At 34.6% G+C, this 12212-nt stretch overlaps 1 pseudogene; it reads left to right on the forward strand.

The window, feature by feature from the left end:
• LOC115522915 overlaps window positions 1-12212 on the forward strand; it is a 145901-nt pseudogene that overhangs the window by 37614 nt on the left and 96075 nt on the right.

Genomic DNA, 12212 nt, shown 5'->3' on the forward strand with positions numbered 1-12212 from the left:
CAAAATTTTAAAGTGAGACAAAAAAATTACGAGGTTTGAGAATAAGAATCAAATGCATAGGGCTTGACGTAAGAGAAGTGTGACAATGGTTCATCTGTCAGAAATTAAAAAAAAAAAAATCCCTGTCCACGTTTTTTAAAGTTAAAAACAGGGAGTAAAGTAGAGGTGATTACATTTTATTTTAGTGTAAGTCTTGGCTTTACATTACACCAAAAGTTTGTCAAAACTACTTTATATTGTTGAGACTAAAAGTTACAATATTAATTATTTTACCTACAAAATAAGAAAAGCACTATTTTTTTAAAAAACAAAGACTAAGCTTTATGAATATCATGTTTTATTTCAGCAATATTCATAGCATGAATGTTTAGAACTCAGCCCTCAGCTCATTTTCCACTGAGTATTACCTGCATTATAAAAATTCTTCAGAGTACAGAGGAAAGATTTTTCACTGTGTAGATTTTCAATTATGTCAACTCATAGAAATGTCAGAACTATAATTTTATGTAACAATATTTGAGCAAAACTAGGTTTAAATTTGCATATGCTTTGCACAGATGTTTTAAATAATCAAAAACAAGTGTTTATCCTTATTCCAATCATCTTTGTGTACAACACACTACTAAACACAACTTTTATTTCTGTTTTTCATATTTTTTTTATTTCAGAAAGAGAGAGTGTGCAAATGGGGGAGAGAGGCAGAGGGAGAGAGAGAAAGAATTTTAAGCAGGTTCCCCGATCAGCATGGAACCCAACGCGGGGCTCAATCCCACAACGCTGGGATCATGACCTGAGCTGAAATCAAGAGTTGGATGCTCAACCGGCTGAGCTATCCAGGCGCCCCACTAAATACAACTTTTAATTCAGCTATATGATGAAATCTAAGATTCTTCATTGGGGATTTATGGTTTTTAGTTAACACTTTTGATGTGCAAAACCCTGGATTAGGAACTAGGAATATAAACAAAAATGTGTTTTGACCCTTGACTGCCAAGAGCTCAATCATTATTAAAAGAAGAAATATGTAGACATATAAATTGCAGTATAACCTGGTATGTATAAACCTTTGGCAAAACTCTTGTAAGAGTGGCAGGGAGAAAGGGAGGGTTTCTGGCCAAGGAATTATTCAAAACAACTGAGTAAGGAAGGATAAAAATGGAGACTGGTGCAATTACGCTGTGGCTGAATCTCAAGAATGATGGAGTTGTAGACGGAAAAGGTGCTCTGAAGATACATTGGAGCAAACTTTGAAAGGATGAGTGCCATGTGTGTAGTGCTCAAATGTACTGAAAGCAAGAAAGTTGAGGTGTCAGATATCTAAGTAGCTAGTTAAAGGATTAAAGCTACAAGCCCAAAATTAAAGAGTTAAGCTTTTAATCACTTCCTATGATGATATAAGCAAGAAGCTAAAACTAGAGAAAGTGTATACTCCCTCTGTTCCATTTTTCCCCATGGAATGGTATACAGGTCAAGGGTCAGGTGGATCAGTGCAGATGTAGGTGGGAGTCATCTCACTATCAAGGGAGTCCAAACAAAAGATTCCTAAAGTCAAGGGAAGGGTGGGAGGAAAGGGTTTGGATTGTAAAAATACTGGGAATAGGGTTAGAATAGAGGAAAGTGTCTTCAAGTTTTCCCCCTACTCTTCCCCATAAGGAGGCTTCTGCAGAGGTGCCTGAAAAGGATGTTTGTCCAAGGCCTTACAAAAAGAGATCTAGGATGAAAACACTTGGGCTAGGAATGCAGCACTACAAAGAATGTGAACAGCCCTGGGAAGGTGGGGTGGAGGTTGACTCTTTGACTAACACTCTCTTCAACAACCGCAATGCTTTGGCTGTGCGCTGTTTGGCTGTGGTTGAGGTAGGTGAAAGCAGTTTTGTCCTATGAGGCCTGCCAAGTAAAGTCTTTGTAACTGCCCATATTTGGGTCTGAAAAATAATGCAGAGGTTGGGCTCCTCATTATGGTAAGACAGTGTATACATAATGATACAGACAGTGGGGAAGTAGGAACAATTTTGAAGCCTGGGATTTGCCTGATATGATAAAAATTTCTGGAAAACAACCCTGATGAGAATTTGAAGAATGCACTAGTTGGGGGTGCTGTGGACAAGAAGAATGGTTAGGAGACCATCTCGATAGTTTAAGTACATCTTTCATTTGTTTGTTTGTTTGTTTGTTTTTTAAAATTTTATATATTTTGATAGAGACAGAGACAGTGTAAGTGGGGGAGGGTCAGAGAGAGGGAGAGAGAGAGAATTCCAAAGAGACTCTGCACTGTCAGTGCAGAGCCCGATGTGGGGCTTGAGCTCACACACTGTGAGACCATGAGCCAAAACCAAGAGTTGGGCGCTTAACCACCTGAGCCACCCAGGCACCCCAGGTACATCTTTTAAACCTTAGGAAAATCCTTTCTCCAACCAAGAAGAGCCCCCTAGAACAGTTTGGAAGGTACTTTTCTGTCAATAAGTCCAGACCTGAGGTTTCTAAGGCACCGTGCTTTCAATTCCCTTGTATTAAATAATAGGAAACTTGGAATTACAGTACTGGTTTTCTTCTTTGCTCACATCTGTACATGTTGCTGGCACTTTTTCATTAATTAATGATTGAGAAGTAGGAATTGGATTCTAGAGTTCTCACATAGTTATTAAGGATTCCTATTTGGTGTATATATATATATATATTTTATATCTCTCAGAGCTTCTTTCCATACTTGATATAGAGATAGTAGAATCAGTGGAGTTTTTGTATAACATTGGGGTACTGAGATTAATTGTACTGAGATTAATTGGCTTTCTAGATACTTGTTTCTGCAGTTGAAATGATTAAAAGTATTTGGATCAGGATATTGTGTTTATTTTAAAAAGCAAGAAAGTCACAGATGTTAAAACATAAGTTGGATGAGTCAATGGGTTTAATCATGAACTGATATATTCATACATGTATTCATAGTTCAAGAAATATTAGTAACTAGTAATAGTCTAAAATATATATTATTTTAGAGTTGCTATGGTAACTTGTTTTCTTGGAAAATCCAATAGATGTGTGGAAACCTACAGTGGTTGTTATTAGCTATTGGAGAAATAGCACTGCATTTATTTTTTTTTAAAGTTATGTTTATTAATTGACTTTATTGTAAATTGTCATACATTTTCTCAGTATGCAGCATTTTCAATTGGCATTAATTAAAATGAAAATGTAAAGCATTAATAATTAGTGTCAGTAAAAGTAATTTTAGAAAATCGTATCTATATCTATAAAATATTTATTGTTAAAATATTTTTGCAGGAATAAGTCCAAAAAATAAAAATGCTATATACAAGTTTTGTTTTTCACAAAGGCAGAAAGCTATTCTCTAATTGCAGTTATTATCAGGGTGAAGTATAGAGTTTGGGTTACATCAATTAGCTTTTACTTTGTAAGGAATTATCCCAAAATTTAATGGCTTCAAACAACCATCATTTACCAACTCATGACTCTTTGGTTTGGGAATTTGGTCTGAGTTTAGCTGGGTTATTCTGTTTTCTTTGCCTAGCTCACTCAAGCAACTGTAGTCAGTTTCTGGGTTAACAAGGGGCTTGTTTCGTCTTGGATGACCTCACTTATGTGTCTTACGGATGTCTTGTATTTCACATGGTGACTGCATTTCAAAGCTACAAGAGAAGCAAGGCCAATGAGCAAACATTCTTTGTTTCTCCTTGTGACACATTTGATATAGTCCCATTGGCCAAAGTATGTCATGCGGCCAATCTCAGCCTGTGGGAGGAAATGCCCAAGGACAAAGAGCAACAAGTGAAATTATGATGGCCATCTAATGAATGATGTGTCTCGTTCGCTCTCTGGATGCACTAATTTATATCTCTTTCATGTGGAAAATGTACTCACTCTCATTTAAAAGTTGAGTCTTATGAATTCGTCATCTAAATCAAGTTCAGATGCAGATGAAATTTCTTGGACAAGTCTCCTCAGTGATCTTTTCTGGTGTGACTACACTCTCTGCATGGTAGCTAGTTTCAAATAACTTCAAGACAGGGCAATCTCCAATGTACAAGAACTTTCATATTTCTGTTTATGCTACGTTTTCTAAAGTCCAGTACCCAAAGCAATCATATGACTAAAGTTGAATCACATAGATACTATTCAAAAATAAGGATGAAAGAGTAAGTTATGGTGGCAATTTTACAAACAATTTGCTAAAGTGAAAAGTGAAGGCGGAGGAAATAGGGAAAATCAACTGACTAAAACCATGAATTTAGGAGACTATATTACAAGGATCTTCTATGTATCATTTTAATACATTTAAGATATTTTTGTACACTTTAGATTTCTAGAAGTGGTTTAATTTATTTATTTTTTTTTTACTTGAGAGAGAGAGAGAGAGAGAGAGAGCGCAATCAGGGGGATAGAAGCAGAGGGAGAGACAGCAAGATTCTTAAACAGGCTCCAAACTCAGTTTGGGATTAAAATCCTAGGATCATGACTTGAGCCAAAATTAAGTCAGGCGCTCAATAAACTGAGCCACCTAGGTGCCCCTAGTAATGGTTTTAAAATAGAAAGAAGTAAATATTTTCTAAGAGGAATTCGTAGATGGGAGAAGAACACCCCTTTTTGGGTATTTTGTGATAAGAGAAATTTACCTTTTTTGAATATTTTCTTCTCTTGGTTGCTGACTCCGTCATTGCATAGCATTACTGATACTGTGTGTTCCACATTTTAGTACCCATGAATTTTTCTCCAAATAGCTTTATCTGGAGGGCACATCTAGTTATAGTCCCAATGCAGACTTTGAGTTTTCTTATTAACATTCCAGCACAAGCAGCAAAGTAAGTGCAGCATTTGCCTAAGTAAAGAAAAAAGACAACCTATGAAATGGAAGAAAATGTTTGCAGACCATATACCAGATAAGGTGTTAACATCCAAAATATATAAGGAACTCATAACTCAGTTGTAAAAATACCAACAAAACAAAACAAAAAAACAAAAAACAAACAAAAAAACAAAACAAACAAACAAACAAAAAACCCCCCACAAATAATCCAATTAAAAAGTAGGCACCTGGAGAGATTTTTCAAAGAAGGCAGACATCCAAATGTCCAGCAGGTACATGAAATGATGCTCAACATCTAATCATCAGAGAAATGCAAATTAGAGCCACAATGAACTATCACTTCACACATGACAAGATGGCTACTATGAAAAAGAAAAGATAACAAATGTTGGTGATGATGTGGAGAAAAGGAAATCCTAGTGCACCACAGTAGGTATGTAAATTAGCATATGGCTATGGTTTAGCCACACTGGAAAACAGTATGGACTTTATTCAAGAAATTAAAAGAAGAGCTACCATATGATCCAGCAACTTTACTTCTGTGTATATATCTGAAGGTAATTAAATCACTATCTCAGAGATATCTCCACCCCCTTATTTATTGAGGAATTATTTATAATAGCTGAAACATGGAAACAACCTATGTGTCCATTGACAAAGGAATGGATAAAGAAGTGGTATGTGTGTGCCACCCAGGTACCCTGAGATTATTTTAAATTTATCAGAAGTTTTCCTATTGTTTGTATAAATTTTTGAACTAAGTTAAGCACTAGAAAAATATATTTTTTCATGAGAAAATATATAATCCAGATTTTTCAGAGAGAAAAATAGGGATAAAGTAATACATGAAAGAAATGAAAAATTTATAAAAAATATACTCTTTAAAAAAACATAAGGATTATAACAATTTACACATCCAGATTACTTTTAAGGAAAGAGAGTTCATAATGTAAAATTATTTTAAAGAATGGAAAAGTTGAAAAATTAATCGTTTATTTTTTAAGCTATGATAACTCTGAAATCAAAGTTCTACAAAGATAACAAAAGAAAATTAAAATATAGATCAAATTAATTTGTGTATATGGACTCACCATTCCTAAATAAAATATCCACAAGTTCACATCAGGTATACTTAAAACTGTGTCCTGAAGAAGTAAACATTTATCTGAAATGCAAGATTGATCCACATTAGAAAGTGTTATCAGTGTAGTCCATTGCAGAAGAGATTAAAAGAATAAAACATGCGATAAATTCCATGGATTTCTCAAGAAGTTAACAAAATTAAAGTCACATTGGTAGCGTTCTAAGGAACAAGGGTCCTTCAAAAACTTGAAAATAGATCGATCATATATGATCTAGCTACTCCACTTCTGGTATATATCAGAAGGCAACAAAAAACACTAATGTCAAAAGATATCTGCACCCACATGTTCACTGCAGCACCACATCTAAGACATGGAAACAATCTAAGTGTACCTTGATGAATGAATGGATAGAGAAGATGTGGTGTATACATACAATGAAATATTATTCAGCCATAAAAAAGAAGAAAATCCTGCCATACCATAACATGTATGGACCTTGAGGGCATTTTGTTGAGTGAAATAAGTCAGAGAAAGACACATGCCATATGATCTCAATTAAATGTGGAATCCGAAAACAACAGGAACAACAAAAACTCATAGATACAGGGAACAGATTGATGGTTATCACAGGCAGGGGATGGGCAAATGAGTGAAAGTAGTCAAAAGTTACAAATTTCCAGTTAGAAAACAAGTACATTTTGTGAATGTAATATACATATGAAATGGTGACTATAGTCAATGATACTGCTTTGTATATTTGCAACTTGCTAAAAGAGTAGATTTTAAAGGCTCATCAAAAAAAAAATAATAACTCGGGGTGCCTGGGTGGCTCAGTCAGTTAAGCTTCCGACGTCCGCTCATGATCTCACAGTTTGTGAGTTTTGAGTGCTGCGTCAGGCTCTGTGCTGACAGCTTGGGGCCTGGAACCTGCTTTGGATTCTGTGTCTCCCTCTTTCTCTGCCCCTCACCCACTCACACTCTGTCTCTCTCTATCTTTCAAAAATAAATAAATATTTTAAAAATCACTATGTGTTATGATGGATGTTAACCAGATTTTTTGTCTATATATTTTATAATACATACATATATTGAATCATGTACACCTGAAAATAGTATAATATTATATGTCAATTATCTTTCTTTTTTTCTCTTAAAGTTTATTTATTTATTTTAAGAGAGAGAGTGTGAGCAGGGAGGGGCAGAGAGGGAGAGAGAGAATCCCAAGCAGGCTCCACACTGTCAGCCTGAGCCTGATGCAGGGCTTGAACTCAAGAACTGAGAGATCATGACCTGAGCTGAAATCAAGAGTTGGATGACCGTGGCACTTGGGTGGTTCAAGTCAGTTAAGCATCTGATTCTTGGTTTCAGCTCAGGTCATCATCTCATGGTTCGTGAGTTTGAGCCCTGCATTGGGCTCTTTGCTGACAGTGTGGAGCCTGCTTGGGATTCTCTCTCCCTCTCTCTGTCTCTCCCTGACTGGTACTGTCTCTGTCTCTCTCAAAATAAATAAATAAGCTTTAAAACAAAAAAAAAAACAAAAAAAAAAAAACCCAGAGTTGGACGCTTAACCAACTGTCACCCAGGTGCCCCGTCAATTATATCTCAAAAAAGGGAAGCTATCAGAATGGCTAATAAGTACATGAAAAGGTGTTTATTAGTCATTAGGAAACATCATTAGCCATCATAAAAATGCAAATTAAAGCCATAATGACATATTTCATACCCACAGAATGTGAAAGAAAGGAAGGCAAGAAGGAGGGAAGGAAGGTAGGTTATAAATAAACTTGCACAATTTTGAGAAAACATATATAGCAGAAGTTTACATCAAATGTATTTGTCAAATAGTAGAATAATTCTAATTAAAGTCAGGAATAAGAAAAATATGCTGTTTTTACCGACATTCAAGATGATAGCAGAGTTCCTCACAGACACATTAAGGAAAGGAAAAGACATGTGAAGTATAAATATTGGAAAGAGAGAGTTAAAATTATCATTTTCAGATAATGTTCTTATTTCCATAGAAAACTCAATGCTCTCAGCTAACAATGTGATTTAAGACAGTCTAGGAAGGTGGCGAAAAACAAGATCAAAATAAGAAAATTGTTAGTGTTTCTATACAACAAGAGTAACCAACTAGAAAATGTAATTGAATGGACATCCCAAAACAATTGAGAAAAAATTCTGGAATGTTTAATAATATACCCAATAATAAATGCATAAGGCTTTTATGAGGAAAATTAAAAGCCTTATTGAAAGGAATAAAAGTAGTTCTAAATGAATAGAAACTAAATCAATTTAATAGATACAAAACTTTTAGAGATATCATTTGTATTCCATGTTAGTCTATAAGGTTATTACTATCCCAGTCAAAATTGCAACAGTTTCTTTTTTGGAAATTGAAGGGAGTCTTGAATACTTCTTATATCTGTAGATAGAAGTGTGACTGTGCAAGTATAGGCCAGACAAATTTTAGAGAGAAGAAAATGCAGGGCTGGGAAGAGGGGGAAGTACTTGAACGTTTCCTTCCAGCTATCAAAAATTTTTAAAGTATTGTAATGTAAACAATATAATATCAGATCTGAAGGACAAATCAAGCAATGCAGCATTATGGAAAATCAAGAAATAAACACATGAGTAGATGAATATTTAGTATGTAGTGATAGTGGCTTTTAAACTGAGGATAATGATAGACTAATTATTAAAATTGGAACAATTCTTTTTTTATTTTTTAAATTTTTTTTTTTTTCAACGTTTATTTATTTTTGGGACAGAGAGAGACAGAGCATGAACGGGGGAGGGGCAGAGTGAGAGGGAGACACAGAATCGGAAACAGGCTCCAGGCTCCGAGCCATCAGCCCGGAGCCTGACGCGGGGCTCGAACTCACGGACCGCGAGATCGTGACCTGGCTGAAGTCGGACGCTTAACCGACTGCGCCACCCAGGCGCCCCAAAATTGGAACAATTCTTAACTCATTTATAGAAACATTAAAATAAGTTCTTAAGTTCAACAAGTATTCAAACATACATTAAAGAAAAACCTGTAAAGTATTTAAGGAAAAAATTAGGATGTATTTAGGATCCTTATATTTTTCTCTATAATTTCAAAGATGGAAGAATAAATTTTTACCTCTATTATAGGAGAGGCCTTCTGACATAGGACAAAAAACTCATAGTAAAAAATTCAAAAGTTGCAAAGGCAATACAACTTAGAGAACAGTTCATTTTGAGAATAGGATTTTTAGGACTTAAGACAAGAGGCAACATTTGAATTAAGCTTTAATTTGGATTTTGAACAGAAGACAATCTGAAACAATTTAAGCAAAAAAATGGAAGCATAAAATTATAGTCAGGTTTGAAAAATTGTTCAGAGTGACTAGAGTTCAAAATGTCCACGGGGTGCCTGGGTGGCTCAGTTGGTTAAGCGACCGTCTTCGGTCCAGGTCAAGATCTCAAAGTTCGTGAGTTTGAGCCTAGCATCAGGCTCTGTGCTGACAGCTTGGAGCCTGGAGCCTGTTTCGGATTCTGTGTCTCCCTCTCTTTCTGCCCCTCCCCAGCTCATGCTCGCACTCTGTCTCTGTCCAAAATAAATAAACTTAAAAAAAATTAAAAAAAAAAAAACAAAATGTCCAGTGAGAGTCTGTATGTTAAGATTTTATGAGAGGAGGAAAGTTTTTCAATTTTGCATCTGATTTCTCTACTAAACAGTTCTAAAACTATATGTATTCAATTTAATTTTGTAGTACTGCTTAGTAATACACTAAACTAGTCCAGTATTAGTGTTTAGTAATACACTAAACATTAAAATGGACCCATTTATTTAGACTATAGGTTTAGTTGGATAGTTTGCTTGTGCATAAAAACAAAACCAAACAAAAGCGATCATATATGATTTTATATGGATTTGGTAATCAGCTTCAAAATAGTCCACTGATCAATTGGGTTAGTCTTTGATTATATCTCAAATTATTTACAAATTAGCATAGTTAGGCAAACGTTTAGCAGTAAGTCAAGATTGGATTGGCCTATATTTTGATATTATTATGTGCAACATGTGTCAGCCTTATGACTCATGGTTCAGCTACCTTTTCAATAGGTTTCTTTGGCATTCTACTTCTTATATTACCTACCTATATTTATATTACCTACCTACCTATATTACTTTCTTTATATTACCTAATTGAGTTAAACTTGAATTTAATCTTTTGTGGTCTTAGAAATATTAAATTTACAGAATTCTACAGAATCATGAGTTTACAAATATAAAATCTTAACATCACCAGAAATAGTATTTGAATGCCATTGTCTTGTAGGCTCACCAGGTTTTGGAGTTATTTCTATTCACTTGTTTATGATATACTTAGGCATAAAAAAGTAGTATTAATATCATAAAGTAGAGGCTCCTGCGTGGCTCAGTCGCTTAAACGTCAGACTTTGGTTCTGGTCATGATCTCGTGGTTTCCGAGTTTGAGCCCTGCATCAGGGTCCGTGTGGACAGCTCAGAGACTGTTTTGGATTCTGTGTCTCCCTCTCTGTATGGCCCTCCCCACTCTCTCTCTCTCTCAAAAATGAACATTAAAAATTTTTTTTTGAAAATATCATTGTCTATTAATCTTAAATTTTACATACCAAAACGTATCTAGCAATTATTATATGCCTGTAATTATTCTAAGCACTTCACAAATATTAGCCCAGATAATTCTTGTAAGGTATGTATGAGATCAGTTCTAGTATCCTGTTTTCTGGTGAGGAAGCTGAGGCACATAGAATTCAATAATTCAATAATTTGCTTAATTCTTACTGCACTGTAAGTGGTGGAGCTTGGATTGTAGCCTAGTCAGCCTGGCCATCTATAATCTGTTCTTACATCCTGCCATACTACTCTGTCTTTTATTCTGTGATAGAAAATTTGTCTGTTAAAATTATTGGCAAAAAAAAAATGCATACATCCCAAGGAAACAACAATTACACTCTTTTATTTCATTCAAAAGAGATTTTATATATATATATAAATATATATATATATATATAATTTTAAAATTTTAAACCATTATATACATTTATTTCAATGTCTCTTTAGGGTTAACTGCATTATCTACTGGATACTCTAGAGGTCACTCTGAAAATTTGATATAATTCAGAAATACACAAATTTCATGAGCTAATTTTATTTTTTGGGTAATAAGCCAAAAAATGTTTTCTAATGTGTTCAGAAAATTTTATTTTCTATTTAATATTCTTTCTTTCTTTTTATGTATCCATAAGGTATGTTAAGCTAAGTTTTAAACAGTTTCAAATGCCATTCTAAAATAAATGCAGTAACAGATAACCTGCAGATACAGATAATGCATGTTTAAAAACCAATTAAAAGATCTAGCAACTATCATGTGAAATTCTGAAATTAAAATGGTGAATGGTGGGGAAAATTAATTTTATTTTAAAAGTCGTATGCTAAGATAAGTCTTATAGTGTGTGGATCTTCCCAAGATTAGGAAGGTAAAGTCAAGGCCACTAGATAAGTCCATTCTAGAACCTAATTTTTAGTCTAAACCTATAGGTATCTGTGAGATTATTTATGTAGCTAGAGGAAAAGATAGCAGTAAACACTTGGGCAGAAACAGCAGAGAAATATATATTAGGATATTTTTTACTTTATCCCACTGACTATAGGAAGGGTACAGAGAGAGTCAGCATGTTGTATGTGTAACAACAGTCATACCACACCTGGATAAACAATCTATTTATCCTCTTGTGCTCTCTAAGGATGAGATACTAAATGAAGAAAAATAGCAGAATGGAAGCATCAATGTGTTTAAGTCCCAGGGGGACAAAGCCTGCTATAGAAAATGTTGTTGGAAAAGGGAGACATCTCATTGATCAAGCAGAAACACTGCTCAGCTTTATACAGTACTCTACTCGGGGAGCAGGAAGGGGGATAAAAATAAAAAGAGGATAGAAACCAACAAGTATATTTTTGTCAACTGTGGACATCCCCAGAGAAGAAATAACATAAACTTACTCTTGTAATCAATATATCGTGACCACTAAAAATGCAAGAAGATTAATCGGCAACAGACTGCGTAGCACATTCAAATACATTTTTTAAGGATCAGAGCTGATAGCATTATTTGAGAGATCCAGTGCAAAATGAAAACACAGGGCCATTTGTTAAAAAAAGGGAAAAAGTTCCATTAAAGGTACAATTTGAAACTTTATAATTCCTTCCATAGTCTTTCTCTCAACCTATCTTGGTACTTTTATTTAATTTCTAAATAAAAAAAACCCTACATATATTTGTAATATAATAT

Source organism: Lynx canadensis, chromosome C2 (assembly GCF_007474595.2).
Source record: "Lynx canadensis isolate LIC74 chromosome C2, mLynCan4.pri.v2, whole genome shotgun sequence".
Lineage (NCBI taxonomy): Eukaryota > Metazoa > Chordata > Mammalia > Carnivora > Felidae > Lynx > Lynx canadensis.